The sequence below is a fragment of the Chiloscyllium plagiosum genome, unplaced genomic scaffold, assembly GCF_037043375.1.
Source record: "Chiloscyllium plagiosum isolate Xiang-an unplaced genomic scaffold, Cpla_swu_hap1 HiC_scaffold_27, whole genome shotgun sequence".
NCBI lineage: Eukaryota > Metazoa > Chordata > Chondrichthyes > Orectolobiformes > Hemiscylliidae > Chiloscyllium > Chiloscyllium plagiosum.
The window spans coordinates 14,835,427-14,850,879 of record NW_028270165.1 but is presented as its reverse complement, the minus strand read 5'-3'; the positions used below and the strand labels follow the sequence as shown (position 1 = coordinate 14,850,879).

The following is a 15,453-nucleotide window of genomic DNA, read 5'->3' as shown; positions in this document are numbered from 1 at the left end:
TCCAGATGCCTTTTAAATGTTGTAATTGTTCCAGCCTCGACCACTGTCTCTGGCAGCTCATTTCATACATATACCACGCTCTGCATGAAAATGTTACCAGTTCGGTCCCATTTAAACCTTTCCCCTCTCACCCTAAGCCTATGCCCCTCCAGTTTTGGCTTTCCTCTACCCTGGGGAAAAGACATTCAAAAACTGAGCAGCCAGACAAAATGCAAAAGAAATAAACTGTTGAGCCCCAGAAAAACAATTAAGTCTGGCTCCAGCCTTTTTTTCTCTCCGATTGGCAGTTGGACCAGCATCTCTACTGGGCACACTGCACATGCTTCTCGATGTCAGGAAGCATTGCGCATGTCCGCTGGTGTCAGCAAAATACTACGCATGCTCTTTGCTGTCAGCGGAAACGGCGTCCAATATTCTTGAGCGACCAATGGGAAGCCCTGAAGGACCGGAAGGAGTGTGGTCCTCCTGCCATTGAGAGCCTCCCCCCTATTGTCTGAATGCGGAAGTTGGACTATGCGCTTGTGAAGGTGTTCCTGCTCCTCTCTCTATGCATGAAGATTGGACTTCATCCCAGACTGCAAATTCTTTCCTCTGTCCAACATCTGTGAGGACAACACACTCTTCTCACCCCCTTTTCCATTTTATTTTTTTCACTCTGGTGTTCAGTTCTTGACTTGCAGCAAAGTTGGCTCAGGTATGTGTCTTAATTGGCAAACACATGGTAAATGTAGTAACGCAGTGAAATTATAGCCTTTCCTATGAAATAAAAACAGAAAGGAGGTACATTGTTTAAATGGTGATATATTGGGATGTGGAGTAAGTGAGGACTGCAGATACGGGAAATCAGAGTCGAAAATTGTGGCGCTGGAAAAGCACAGCTGGTCAGACAGCATCCGAGGTGCAGAACAGTCAACGTTTTGGGCAAAAGCCCTTCATCAGGAATGATGTGTGGATGTGCAAACGTGCCTCAGCTACCTTCTGCTCAGGCTTTCGACTCTAGTCAATGCCAGTTGTCACATAGGTGCAGCAAACAATCAGCAAGGCAAGTGGTAGATTAGCAAGAAGAATTGAGTTCAATGTGGGGATGTCTTTCTGTAGTTAGGGAGATATTGAATATATTCAAAGCTGAGTTCATCTGACTTTTGAATGTCAAAAATACTTATGGGGGAAGGCAAGAAATTTTTAAAAAATATATTTTTATTAGAAACTTTTTCAAATCTCTCACAACACCTCCATACAAAAAAGAACAATACCAAAATACAGAAAAATAGCAGTACAACAATGTCATATTATGATACTATTAATAATGAGCTACCTATTATTCTACTAGAACAAACTTAGCTTAAACTAAACTACAATCAAATTGAATAAAAATAAAATTAAACATAATTTAAGTTAATTTGAATTCTATCACATTACTTTATTCTATTTCACCCACCACACCTCCATTAAGGCTCCCATCCATGGGAGCACCAGTTATTGCACCCGTATTCTTTTCACCCAGCCTTGCCCTCCCAGGGCCCCAGGAGCGCCCAGACTGATTCCCACAGTTATACCACGGCTCTAATTAATACTGCTGATCAGTCTGCAGTTGTCACATAGGTGCAGCAAGCAATCAGCAAGGCAAGTGGTAGATTAGCAAGAAGAATTGAGTTCGCCTCCGGCGACTGACTGTGTGGAGTTTGCACGTTCTCCCCGTGTCTGCGTGGGTTTCCTCCGGGTGCTCCGGTTTCCTCCCACAGTCCTAAGATGTGCAGGTCAGGTGAATTGGCCATGCTAAATTGCCCGTAGTGTTAGGTAAGGGGTAAATGTAGGGGTATGGGTGGGATGCGCTTCGGCGGGTCGGTGTGGACTTGTTGGGCCGAAGGGCCTGTTTCCACACTGTAAGTAATGTAATCTAATCTAATCAAAAATATAATTTAGAAAGGGCTGCCACGTCTTGCAAAACTACTGTTTTGTGGTGCACCATATTTGTGAGGTCATCTTGGGGGGGATGCTCCATCACCAGCATATGTCACCCCATAAGCCCTGGAGGGTTTTCCAACGTCCAATTAATTAAAATGTTCTTCCTTGCACAGTGCATAAGAATGTTACAGTCTGTTCCTGTGTTCTCCGAGAGAAGGCAAATTTGGCAACCCCAGAAGAAGAAGTACCGGATTCACTTTAACTTTAATCCCCCAGGATGTCCTTCAGCTCCCTTACTATAGCACTCCAGCATCTCTGGATCTTACAACATGACCAATACCAGTGTGTGAGTGCCTATACTAATTTTACATTTGGGACACCCTGGTGATGTGCCTATCTTGAACTTAGCTAGCCTCTCTAGCACCACATAAGCCCTATGTAAAATCTTCAATTTCTTACCCTGTGCTTTGTTACATATTGAAATTTTCCTTACATTTTCCCATATATCTTGCCATACTTCTAATGAAATATCCTATCCTAGCTCCCGATTCCACATCCTAGAGAGTCCCTCCACATCCCTTAAGGTAAATGGTACAACGTACTAACTGAAAGACCACCTGTACACCAGAGTACTCTTTATTCCACATTTGACCTGTAATGCTGAGCCAGGAGCGTGGTATTCCTCTGTATATAATCCCTTGGCTGAAAGTACCGGAAAAGGTCCCTATTAGACAATGCATATTTCTGACTTAGCTGGCTAAATGACATCAAGACCTAACCCTCGAATAAATCTCCCAGACAGAAGATTCCTTTATTTTCCCATGACTTAAAGCCGGAGTCCATTGCCCCAGGTTTAAATCCTTGGGCTGCCACCAGTGGGGTAATCAGTGAGGTCTTCAGCCAATTGCCCTTGTCTTGCCTCATTATTCTCCAGGCTTTCACTGGATTTAGAATGATTGTACTCTTACACTGCTCAGTCTCAGATTTCATCTTATCAATGAATAATAGATTAACTAGGGGAGATCTTGACTGCAATGCTTCAACGTCAAGCAAAATCGACCCGAGTCCCCTCGTGCCCAGTCACACACATATGCTAAGAAAGCGCTTATTTGATATCTCTTCAAGTCCAAAAGGTCCACTCCTCCTCACCCTGTGAGAGCAGCATTTTGGTAAACTGAATTAGGCGACGGCTGCGACACCAAATAAAAGAACCGAGCCAACCATTGAGCCTCAGTAATACTCATCTGGGTAGCAACAACATTCTCATGGGGTACAACAGGCGAGGAAGAACATTCATTTTAATCAGAGCTATTTGGCCTAACCATGATAACGGTAATCCGTCCCACCGCTGCAAATCCTGCTTTATCCTCTCCAGTAATTGTACATAGTTAGCTTTATACAGCTGGTGGAAGGCAGGGGTAATAAAAATTCCCAAATACAAAAACCCTTTTGACGACCATCTAAACAGAAACTGCATTCCATCCTTCAGATCAGGCACCTCCACTAATTCTTCCCCTCCCCCATCGGCATGGCTACTGATTTTGTAAAGTTGATCTTGCAGCCCGAAAAACTGCCAAATAAATTAATTGTTTGAGTCAATCGAGGAACGGACTCCTCCAGATTGGCCAAGAACAAAAGGACATCATCAGCATATAGGGTAATCTTATGTTCCCCCGTTCCCACTCCTGGCGCCACTATTTCAGGGTCCCTCCTGATAGCCTCAGCTAATGGCTCAATTGCCAAGGTAAACAGCAGCGGTGAAAGAGGACACCCCTGTCGACGAACTCTCCCAGGTTTAAAGTTATCTGACTTAGTGCCGTTTGTGATGACTGCTGCCTGAGGATCATTATACAACACCACCACCCATCTAGCAAAGGTTTTCCCCAGACCAAAGCGCTTGAGGACCCCAAACAGGAACGGCCATTCTATCTGGTCAAATGCCTTTTCTGCATCCAGGGAGGCCACTGAACCCAGGATCAACCTTTGCTAGCATATCTGCACCATGTTCAGTACCCTCCTGATATTGTTGGAGGAGCTACGGCTCTTCACAAAACCCATCTGATCTTCTTTCACAATACAGAACAACACCTTTTCCAACCTCAGGGCCAGCGTCTTGGGTAGAATTTTAAAATCTACATTCAACAGTGAAATGGGTCTGTATGAAGCACATTCTTCGAGCTCTTTCTCCTCCTTTAAAATGAGGGAGATATTAGCCTCCCTGAGAGAGGGAGGAAGATAATCCTGTACATATGAATAGCAATACATCCCAGAGGTGGCTCCACCAACACATTTATGAATTCCTTATAGAATTCACTTGGGAATCCATCTGACTCCAGTGCTTTGCCACCAGGACATGCTTTATTGCTTCCTGCACCTCCTGTATTGCCATAGGCCCATTCAACAGGAAACCCATTCCGCGTTTATACTAGGGAGGTGCAGGATCTCAAAAAAGGCCTGCATTCTCGCTGCACTGTGTTCATCTCCCTCTGACTGATATAACTCTGCAAAGTATTCCCTACATCTAACATTAATCTTAGTTAACTCACGGGTAACTGTGCCAACCTTCTCTCGAACAGACATAATAGATTGGGAAGCATTTTTCTTTCTAGCCAGATATCTACGTGGCTTATCTCCAAATTCAAACAATCTTTGTTGAGCAAAGCAGACCTTTTATTTCCCAGTGTGTGCAATGAGTTGGGAGCAGCCCGGAGAGCTGCAGCTTGACCAGTGAAGGCCTATTGTAATGTACTTCCTCAGCTATCTGCAGACGGGTCTCCAACATCTGTAGTTGCTCCTTCCTCTGCGTCCTTCTAGTCGTTGAATAAAAAATAATCAGGCTTCATAAATATGCCTTAGTGGCCTCCTACAGTATTTCCGGATTACTGGCCGTACCCGAGTTGTTATCCCAGAAGGCTCTGAACTCTTGTGATGTACTCAACAAATTTGCTTCCCTTGACAGGAATGGGTCCATGCACCAGTGCTGTGCATCCATTCCACCATTCTTGATTTTACCATCTAAATATACTGGCACATGGTGTGAGACATCTATATTGCCAATTTCACAAGCCAATATTCTGTCCAAGCAATCCAATGGCATTAAAAAGTGTCAGTTCCCATGTGGTACTTGTGTGGTTTGGAAGAGAAAGTAAAGTCTCTTCCATTAGGGTAGAGATGCCTCCACACTAATCCCAACTCCTCGCACATGCCCACCAACTGCTTAGGTTGCGCAGGTGTACCTGCCTGGCCCCTTGGCACCCTGTCTACCTCGGGATCTATTAGGCGATTAAAATCCCCTCCAATGACCATGCGGCGTACCCCAAGACTCATTAATTTAGCAACTGCATCAATTAGAAATTTAAGAGGGTGCACTGTAGGGACAATACACATTCAGGATGCCATACTCTTCTCCATGTATTAGAGCTTTAAGAATGACGGACAGTCCATGTTTGTCCTTAATTTGCTCAATACCTGCAAAGGGAGCTTCCTTCTTCCCAGTATAGCCACTCCTCTACACTTGGAGCTAAAGGAGGAGAAGAATACCCTATCATAACCTCCTTGCTGCAGTTTCAGATGTTCCTTATCAGTTAAATGTGTCCCCTGCAGCAGGGCGATGTCCACCTTTTCCTTCCTGAGGCTTGACAGCACCTTCTTTCTTTTTAACGGGGGAATGGCTCCCTTTTACATTCCAGGTGCACTACCTGAACGAATCAGTAACCATGGTCATCCAGGGCAGCCCGTGGTTTCCCAAGAGGAGGAAGCTTATCTGAGGTGCAGTGAGCAACAAAGACATTAACTCTATAAAGTCTGAAAACTGCTCCTATTAAAAACTAGGATAAATAAAAATCTAACCACCACATATAACTTAAGCAAACGCTCAAATAACCCCCAATTATGTAGAGATCTCTTCTCCCCCCTCCCCAAACCCCACCATTGCCACCATCCTGGCTCCTTTCCACTGAGGCTGTGCCCCAAACGCCAGGCAATTCACAGATTGAACAAAACATGTTATTTACATTCTGAGAGTTAACAATGGTTACCCATCTCCCCACACCCCTTCTCCATACATCTTAAGCACAGGTTTAGCCACCCACAATCCAAAAACAAAAGGACAGCAGTAAAGAAAAAGGCCCCACACAACATGTAACTGACCGATATACTAAATAATTCCAGTTTTTTTGTCAAGGCAGTACGTATAAAGCCAATAACCATAAAAAAGGGGCAAAAAAGTAGCATTGTCTGTAATGATGTCCCTCCCGCCTTCACCCCGTCTCGATTTCTTTAATTCAGAGAATTCGCAAAGTCCTTCGCCTCTTCTGCTGAATCAAAATTATATACCGTCCCTCCATGAGTGAAACGCAATACGGTCAGGGACCTCGAGGAATATTGTATGTTCAGATCCCTTAATTTTCTCTTAACTTCATCAAATGCCCTTTTCTTAATCCAGGCTCCTGAGAAGTCCTGAAAATATATTATTCTTGAGCCTTTGTGCATTAAAGCCTTTGGATCTCTTCCCAGTCTTCTTGCTGTTTCAATCACTAACTGTTTTTCTTAGTAATGCAGGAGGCGCACTAGGACCACGCGGGGCTGCGGGTCCGATCCGGACCTGCGCATTTCGATCCAGTGGGCCCGCTCCGCACTCAACAGGCCCGACTCCAACTCCAGCCCCAGGAATCCAATAAGGTCTTCGCCTTCGTCACATTCCGGAAGACCCACGAGCTGTAAGATATTTCTTCTACTTTAGTTTTCCAGGTCGTCCACCTGCTCCTGAAGGGCCCGAACCTAGTCTTCCAGCGTTTGGATCCTTCCTCCTGAGACCTCCGCCGCAGTCTCGATGCCACGGTCCTCTCCTCCGCTGCCGATTCTCTTTGGTCCAACATTTGAATTTCTTGCTCCATGCTTTTCCAGCGTGGCAGATAGTGGTTCCACCGCTGCTTCGATCTTTTCTCAGAGTTTGGCAAACTCCGAGAGTAACTGCTGCTGTCCCATGAAACCCAAAGGGACTGCCCTGGGAGTTTGAGCAATGGCTCCAGGCGCCCCCGATGCAGTAGGGGAGTGCCCTGCCTGCTGAACCCCTGTCGGCCCCTTTCCTTCATTTGCTTTCATTCTGGTCCTAAAGCTGTCAAACCACAATTATAGCAGCTCCAGACGTTCAGTAAGATTATATTAACAATTGTTTTCTCCTACGGATGGTTAATGAGGTGGGGGGAGGGGTAAAAGTCCACCTTGCCGGGGGTATGGCACAGAGCCCAGCACAACAGACCACTCAAACCACCGCCATCTTGGATTTCCAAGAAAATGGTTTTAAGACAGAACAGCTACAGGGTCATACAGCACAGAAACAGACCCTTCGCTCCAACTCGTCTGTGCTGACTCAAACCCAACTAGTCCCATCTGCCAGTGATTGGCCCATATACCTCTGAACCTTTCCTATTCATGTACTTTTCCAAATGTCTTTTAAACATTGTCACAGTACATGCATCCACTACTTCCTCTGGACACCCATTCCACACACAAACCACTTTCTGTGAGAAAGAAATGGAGCTCTTCATGTCTTTTTAAAATCTTTCTCCTCTCCTCTTCAAAATTTGCTCCCTAATTTTGAAAGCCCCACCCGAGGGAAAGGACACCTGCCTTTCACCTCATCTGTACCCTTCATGATATTATAATCCTCCATAAGGTCACCTCTCAATCTCCTCTGCTCCAGTGAAAGAAAACCCAATCTATCCACCTGGCTGTAGGTATATTCATATTCAGTTATGATGTGTTCAATGTTGGTGCAGGCTCAAATGGCCAACTCCTGCTCCCAATTCTCTCACTCTGTGTTCAGGACAGCATTGGGAGATTGGGAAAGGGGAGGGATAGATATCTTGTTTGTTTTTATTTTTAAAATGCACTTGATTCCCACAAATAAAATCAATTCTTCCGCGTTGGCTCTAGCACATTCAGCTTCCTTCCCCCCCCCCCCCCCCCCCCCTCCCCATCCCCGCCCTGAGCTGTTGATGCTTCCATTGTTTATAAAATCAAGAGAGGGATGGATAGGGTAAATAGACAAGGTCTTTTCTCTGGGAGTGTAGAACTATAGAGTAAAAGGTTTAGGGTGAGGTGGCCCGGGGAGGGGGCGAGGAATTTAAAAGGAACCTGAGGGGCAATTCATGCAGAAGATGGCGCGTGTAAGGAAAGAGCTGCCAGAGGAAGTAGTAGATGCTGGTATAATTATGACACATTTAAAAGGCATCTGGATCGGTTTATGAATAGGAAGGGTTTAGAGGGATATGGGCCAAATGCTGGCAAATGAGACCAGATTCAGCGAGGATATCTGGTCAGCATAGACCAGTGGACCAAAGGACCTGTTTCTGTGCTATATATCTAGATGACTCTGGTTTGCCACGCCAGTCTGTTCAATTTCTCTCTGGTGTCATAGCCTTGATGTCTCATTCTAAAACTCCCCCACCCCTGTGGGGGCACGTTAACCATTTTGTGTCTGATTGATTGCCAAGAAGTTGCATTGCAGGTTCATCCTGAATTTACACACTATATTTTTACTTCCAAAAATCAGACCTGCTCACTCTCAACAGTATCCCAATGTCGTGGAATTTTATTAATTTTCAGGTGGAGGTATCCAAAATTCAGAGGGGTGTCAGTTGTGACTGTTTTGTTCGTATGTCCCTGTCAGATCCTGAATCAGCACTTTCAGGAGAATTAGAATGGAGTGAGAACAGAGGGAGAGAGAGAGAGAAGGATGGTGCTTTCAGTTTTGTGGAATAACAAAAGAAAAGAATGTTCTGCAGAAAGTAGAATTGCTTGTTCTGAATTTCTACCCTGGACTGACAGTGATGACTTTTGTAATCTCTTTTCAGAGTATTTGATCTGAAGATGAAGTTTCAAAATCAACAGATGAAAGGCTTATTCCTGAGCCATTGACTCTCCTGCTCCTCAGATGCTGCCTGACCTGCAGTTTTCGACTCTGATTCTCCAACATTTGTGAGTCACTCAATCCATCAGGACTGCAACAATTTTCAACTGTGATCCAATTGATTCCTGTTTCAGTACGTTTTCAGCATCATTGGGACTGGAAGAGAGACCCTACTGTTGCAGCAACGCACTGAGTGTGGAGCCTGAAACAGTTATCTGGCCTGGAAAAAGGAATTCAAGGCAGGGAGGGGACATACACGCGTTTGTGTGCAACTGTAGCTTCGGCCATGGAGAAACCATGGAAGTGTGGCGACTGCGGGAAAGGCTTCCGTGTCCCATCTGCCCTGGAGACACATCGGCGCAGTCACACCAGGGAGAAGCCATTCTCCTGTCCTGAGTGCGGGAAGACCTTCAGTGATTCCTCCGCCCTGCTGAGGCACCGGCGGGTGCACACAGGGGAGAGGCCCTTCAGTTGCCCTGAGTGCAGGAAGAGCTTCAGCGATTCCTCCGCCCGGCTGAGACACTTGCGGGTTCACACAGGGGAGAAGCCCTTCAGCTGCCTCAAGTGTGGGAAGGCCTTCAGCGATTCCTCCGCCCTGATGAGGCACCAGCGGGTGCACACAGGGGAGAGGCCCTTCTGCTGCCCCGATTGTGGGAAGGTGTTCCCTCGCTCCTCCCACCTCGTGATTCACCAGCGGGTCCACACCGGTGAGAAGCCCTTCCCCTGCCCCAAATGTGGGAAGGCCTTCAGCGATTCCTCTGACCTGCTGGCCCACCGGCGGGTCCACACCGGCGAGAGGCCATTCACCTGCTCTGTCTGCGGGAAGTGCTTTACACGCTCTTCCGACCTGCTGAAGCACCAGCGGGTCCACACTGGGGAAAGGCCCTTCAGCTGCTCTGTGTGCGGGAAGGGCTTTACCCAGGCCTCCCACCTGCTGACACACCAGTGGGTCCACACTGGGGAGAGGCCATTCACCTGCCTCGAGTGCGGGAAGGGCTTTGCTGTCTCCTCCACTCTACTGACGCACCAGCGGGTCCACACTGGGGAGAGGCCATTTGCCTGCCCCAAGTGTGGGCAGAGGTTCACAATGTCCTGCAGCTTGAACAAGCACCAGCGGAGGCATCAATGCTCCTAACAATCAGATTCTGCCGGTAACGCTGCTGAGGGTCACCCCCAGGACTGAACCTCCTGCCCTTTCTGACAGTGGGGGTAGTGGGAGAGTTGGTAGGCTTTTTTATTTTCTACTGGGGGAGTGGGGGGGAAGGGGGGGTGGTAGCTCAGTGGTTAGCACTGCTGCCTCATAGCGCCAGGGACCCAGGTTTAATTCCATCCTCAGGGTGACTGTCAGTGTGGCGTTTGCATGTAATTCCCCCCTGTGTCTGCGTGGGTTTCCTCTGCGTGTTGCAGTGTCTTCCCAAAGTCCAAACGTGCGCATGTTTGGGCGAATTGGCCAAGCTAAATAGTCCCATAGTGTTCAAGAATGTGTAGGTGTGGTGCAATAGTTAGGGGTAAGTGCAGAGTGATAGGGTAGGAAAATGTGTCTGGGTGAGTTACTCATCAAAGGGTCGCTCTGAACTTGTTGGGCTGAAGGGCCCATTTCCACACTGTAGTGGCTCTATGTTTCTATGAACCTTGCTTCCAGTGGGCGCTGCTGCTCATTGAGCCCAAGACCTGCACAAACCTACGACCACAAGACCATTGGAGCAGAAGTTAGGATATTTTGAACCATCGAATCTGCTCCACCATTTATTGAGACAAAGTAAAAAACTGCAGATGCTGGAATCTACAATAGACAAACAGGAGGCTGGGCACAATAAGGCAGGCAGCACCAGGAGGTGGAGATGGCAGCATTTCAGGTATTATCCCTCAGGACTGAAGAAGGGTTCTACCCGAAACGTTGACATCTCCATCAGAAATGATTTATCAGGATGTTGTTAGAACTAGAGGGCATAGGTTTAGAGTGAGAGGGGAAGGATTTAAAAGGGACCTAAAGGGAAAACTTTTCATGCAGATTGTGGTGCGTGTATGGAATAAGCTGCCAGAGGAAGTGGAGGAGGCTGGTAGAATTACAGAATTTAAAAGACATTTGTTTGGGGACATGAATAGAAAGGGTTAGAGGGATTTGGGCCAAGTGCTGGCAAATGGGACTAGATTAATTTAGAATATCTGGTCAGCGTGGACGAGTTGGATTGAAGGATCTGTTTCCACGCAGTACCTCTCTATGACTACTGGTCCTGATGTAAGTTTAGAATTGAGTAACTTTGAATAATTCAATCTTGTTGAATTCACCTCCTGGAAGGTTTCAAATGAACCCCTCCAAGCGATATGATTTAACTACACCGAGTTGGATAAAGTATCCCATCAAGTTCAACATGAATGCGCGTTTGAAGAAGTTGAAGTCAGAAGTCACACAACACCAGGTTACAGTCCAACAGGTTTATTTGAAATCCCAAGCTTTGGGAGCATTGTTCCTTCATCAGTGCTGCTCCTTCATCACTTCACCTGATGAAGGAACAGTGCTTCAAAAGCTCATGAGTTCACATCAATCTATTGGGATTGTCACCTGGTGTTGTGTGACTTCTGACCTGTCCACCCCCAGCACCTCCACATCAGAGTTGACGAATGAGATCAGATTTTATTCAGCATGATTTAGTGAGATATTCATCTGGATGTCCTTATGCCTCAAACATCGATTCTCCTGCGCCTCGGGTGCTGCCTGACCTGCTGTGCTTTTCCAGCACCACACTCTCAACTCTGATCTCCAGCATTTTCAGTCCTCACTTTTTCCTGGTTCATGTGGAAACTCAACACTCAGAGTTACAAAGAGACGCCAGTCATCGAGTACTATAGCACAGAGACAGGCCCTTCAGCCCAAACCGGTCCATGCTGACCAAAATGTTTGTCAACACTAACCTCATTTCCCTGCACTTGTCCCATATCTTTCTGAAGCTTTCCTATCCATGTATTTGTTGAAACGCCTTTTCAATGTTGTTAATGTACCTGCTTCAACCACTTCCACTGGCAGCTGTTTCCCCAGGCGAACTACACTCTGTAAATATTTTGCCCGACATCTTTTCTTCCATCTTTCTCCTCTCGCCATAAAAACGCGTCCTTGCTCTTGAAATCCTCCCCCTCGGGAAGAGACAGCTATCATTAAGCCAACTCTACCCCTCAAGGTTTGAAAATATTGCCTCTCAACTTCCTCTGCTCCAGTGGAAAAACATCCCAGCCTATCCAGCCTAAATTCTAATTTGATAATAATGGCAGTGATGATTTTGGCTGTGTGTGTGTCAAGGATCTCTCATTTCTAAGCCAATGCTGTGCCTCCTAAGTTCACCTGATCTTAAAACGAATGGCACCCCGTTCACTTAAAATGTCCATGTTTTCTGTGTAAAGTCGGTCCTGGTCAGGAAATAGGCAGTGGTGTCTTATATTCCCGTAGACTTCTTGTGACTGGGTTCATATGCTCTGTTTTGAGATGTATGAGTAAATCTTCAGAACAAAAGATTAATGCAGCCCTTTATTCATGTCTCATTATTAAAAACACTTTCTCCATTTACAGATGTGATTGAGAAGCTTCTCCCAATGAACCTTTGACTAATAACCGCATTTGTCAGGCTTTTGAAAGTCACTGCAGCTCTGTCACAGCACAGGGGAGGGCTCTTTCAGACACAACACGTCATGCAGAAAATTCTCCCACATTAGTTGAGTAAAGTTGACGTCTTTTTAAGACATTGTGAAACTTGAAAGGGTTCAGAAAAGGTTTGGAAGGATGTTGCCAGGGCTGCAAGGTTTGAGCTACAGGGAGAGGCTGAATACACTGGTACTATTTTCCCTGAAGCTTCAGAGTCAGCCAGAAACATCTGTTGAATCAGGAAACATCTCTTCCTGCAGCAGCTTCAGACAGACTGCTTGCTAAAACCCAAACCAAAACCAGGGGAAAAGAATAGGACAACTGCCCTTTCATTGTAGAAGTGGTTTAGAAAATAAAATGTCAAACCCTTTTCCCGGTTGTTGCCTTAGCCAGTATTTGTTAACCATTAGCGAAATCCTTAATCCTAGATGAATGAGAAGCTCTGCCTTTTACAACCCCTCCTGAAAATAAACCAAGAACAACATAATCTTCTTAAAGGAGCAGCATCATCACAACAGAAAGCACTTGAACTGAAACATTTGTATCAAAGGGCTGTACAGTTAGCAGGACAAGAAAACAGGTTTTCAATTTCACCAATCAATTTAAATCAGCCCCCTTGGCTACCAAAAACTTAAATTTAAATCCTAAAGTTCTGACAACAGGACCAATCCTATCATAAAGAATTGATGCTCTCAGTCACCTGTGTATTAGAGAAAGCATCATTTAGAAAAATAGAGAAGGGCATTCCTGACAGAGGAATTGGAGGAGGCATCCCTGACAGAAGATGGCACAGAATATTCCGGAAGACACATAACCTGGTTGTAATCTGAGAGATTAAATTCTATTTTGTTATGAGTGGGACATGTGTTGATTGGAACAGCATACCAGAAGAATCTTGATTTATTCCAGAATACTCAGTAGTTAGGACGGATTTATTCAGTTTGTTAGTAATTGTGTTCATTTGTTTACCGTGAGAGTTGGTTAAATAAATTGCTGATTGTCAATTTTAAAGTGTCAGGGATTTACTTTTAACACTACAGCAGGTTACACTACTTATCACACTGACTTTACAGATTAAAGGGCAACGTGCCACTCTTTGGACGTTTCGGTTTGAGATCTTGGTGAGTGGGGGAGGGTGGGCTCAGCGTTCGCTTTATAACAGTATTGATGACATTCTCTTGAATGCAATGGAGTCAATATTAATCCCAGCCTCTTGGTGTGGTTGTGGGTGAATCACCTTAATTTGGCTCCTGACTCAGAAACCGCACAGAGAATCAATTGCTGAAACAATGATTTGCACTTTATTGCACGTAGCAACCTCAAATAAAACCTCTCAAGTTAATTCAGCTCCCCCCCCCCCCCCAAACCTGGCTATCACCCAGTTGATGGCTGAATTTAAATGGGTTTCCACCGACAGTGCCCATCTCTGGAAGTGTCCAGGGGTTTGATGCAGTATTATTCTAAGTACTGCTGCTGCTGAATCATTCTGGAGTTGAATTTTGGTGGGGTTTCCTCAATTTCAAATCTGTGGTGTGACTTTTTTTTAAGACTCTAACATCACCTCACATTGCTGGAGACCTCAGGTCTGTAGTTTACCTTCTTATCCTGGAGGGTTAGCTGTCTGTTTGAAACAGCCTGTAATTAACCCCTCTATGTCAGGGCTTTCCTTCTACAGGCAGAATTAATTGTCCTTTTGTCACACCATTATTAAATAACATTATCTTGCCTGTCCCAAGAAACAACTTATTGTGTTGCCTCCTTCTTCCCAGGGATGGTTAACAAGCCATTTATCGTATTGAATCTGCTCTGCCATTCAATCATGGCTGATATGTTTCTTAACCCCATTCTCCCTGTAACCTTTGAGCCCCTTGATACTCAAGAATGAGTAAATGGTGGGGCAGACTCAATGGGCTGAATGGCCTAATTTCACTTGCTGTGGTGTCACAGTTTCTCGTCAGCCCTTTCATTTCTTACTCCAGAAAACGTTATTGTTGACTCGTGAAGGTTGGGAAGTTCTGGAGTTTACAGGTGCACACCACGCTCCTCTCTGCCTCCTCCTCAGCCTTCAAGTAAAGGGAAGACCTTTTAGAACAGAAATAAGGAGAACTTCAGACAGAGAGTGGTAATCTATGGAATTCACTGCCCCAGAAGGCTGTGGAGGCCAGATCATTGAATATATTTAAGATGGGGATAACTAGGTTCTTGAGTATCAAGAGGATCAAAGGTTATGGGGATAATGGGGTTGAGAAACGTATCAGCCATGATTGAATGGTGGAGCAGACTCAATGGGCTGAATGGCATAATTTCTGCTCCTATAGTCTTATGATATGCTGATGTGTGGAGGGATGAGAATGGGGGAAAAGAGATAAAGAGGGGAACACAATTAAGGTGAAGCTGGATACAGATACATAGGAAATACAAGAATTGTACGATAAATTTCAGACCACATAGAAGCACTGGCATACAGAGGGATCTGGCCATATCGATCTCCAAAAGTGGCAACACAGGCGGGTAACGTGATCAAGGCGGCACACAGCACGTTTGCCTTGAGTGTAAGAGTTGGCGAGTTATGTTACAGCTATTTATTCCGGTCACATTCAGAATATTGCATGCAGTTCTGGTCACCACACTACCGGAAGGACATGGATGCTCTGGGGAAGAGGGTATAGAGAAGGTTCACTAGGACATTGCCTGGCCTGGAGGTCTCATTATGAGAGTGGCTATGCTAAATTACCCACTGCGCAGGGATTGGCAGGTTAAGTTGGATTGTCCGTGCTTAAATTGCCCCACAGTGTTCAGGAATGTGAAAGTTAGGTACATAAGTCAGGGGTAAATGTCGAGTAATAGAGGTAGGGAAATGGGTCTGTGTGGATTATTCTTTGGATGTTTGGTATTGGGGAGAAAGTGAGGTCTGCAGATGCTGGAGATCAGAACTGAAAATGTGTTGCTGGAACAGCGCAGCAGGTCAGGCAGCATCCAGGGAACAGGAGAATCGACGTTT

General features: G+C 45.6%; 1 pseudogene; it reads left to right on the top strand.

The window, feature by feature from the left end:
- Positions 1 to 6,529: 6,529 nt before the first annotated feature.
- On the top strand, positions 6,530 to 10,001 carry LOC148143195 (uncharacterized; annotated as a pseudogene).
- Positions 10,002 to 15,453: the final 5,452 nt, after the last annotated feature.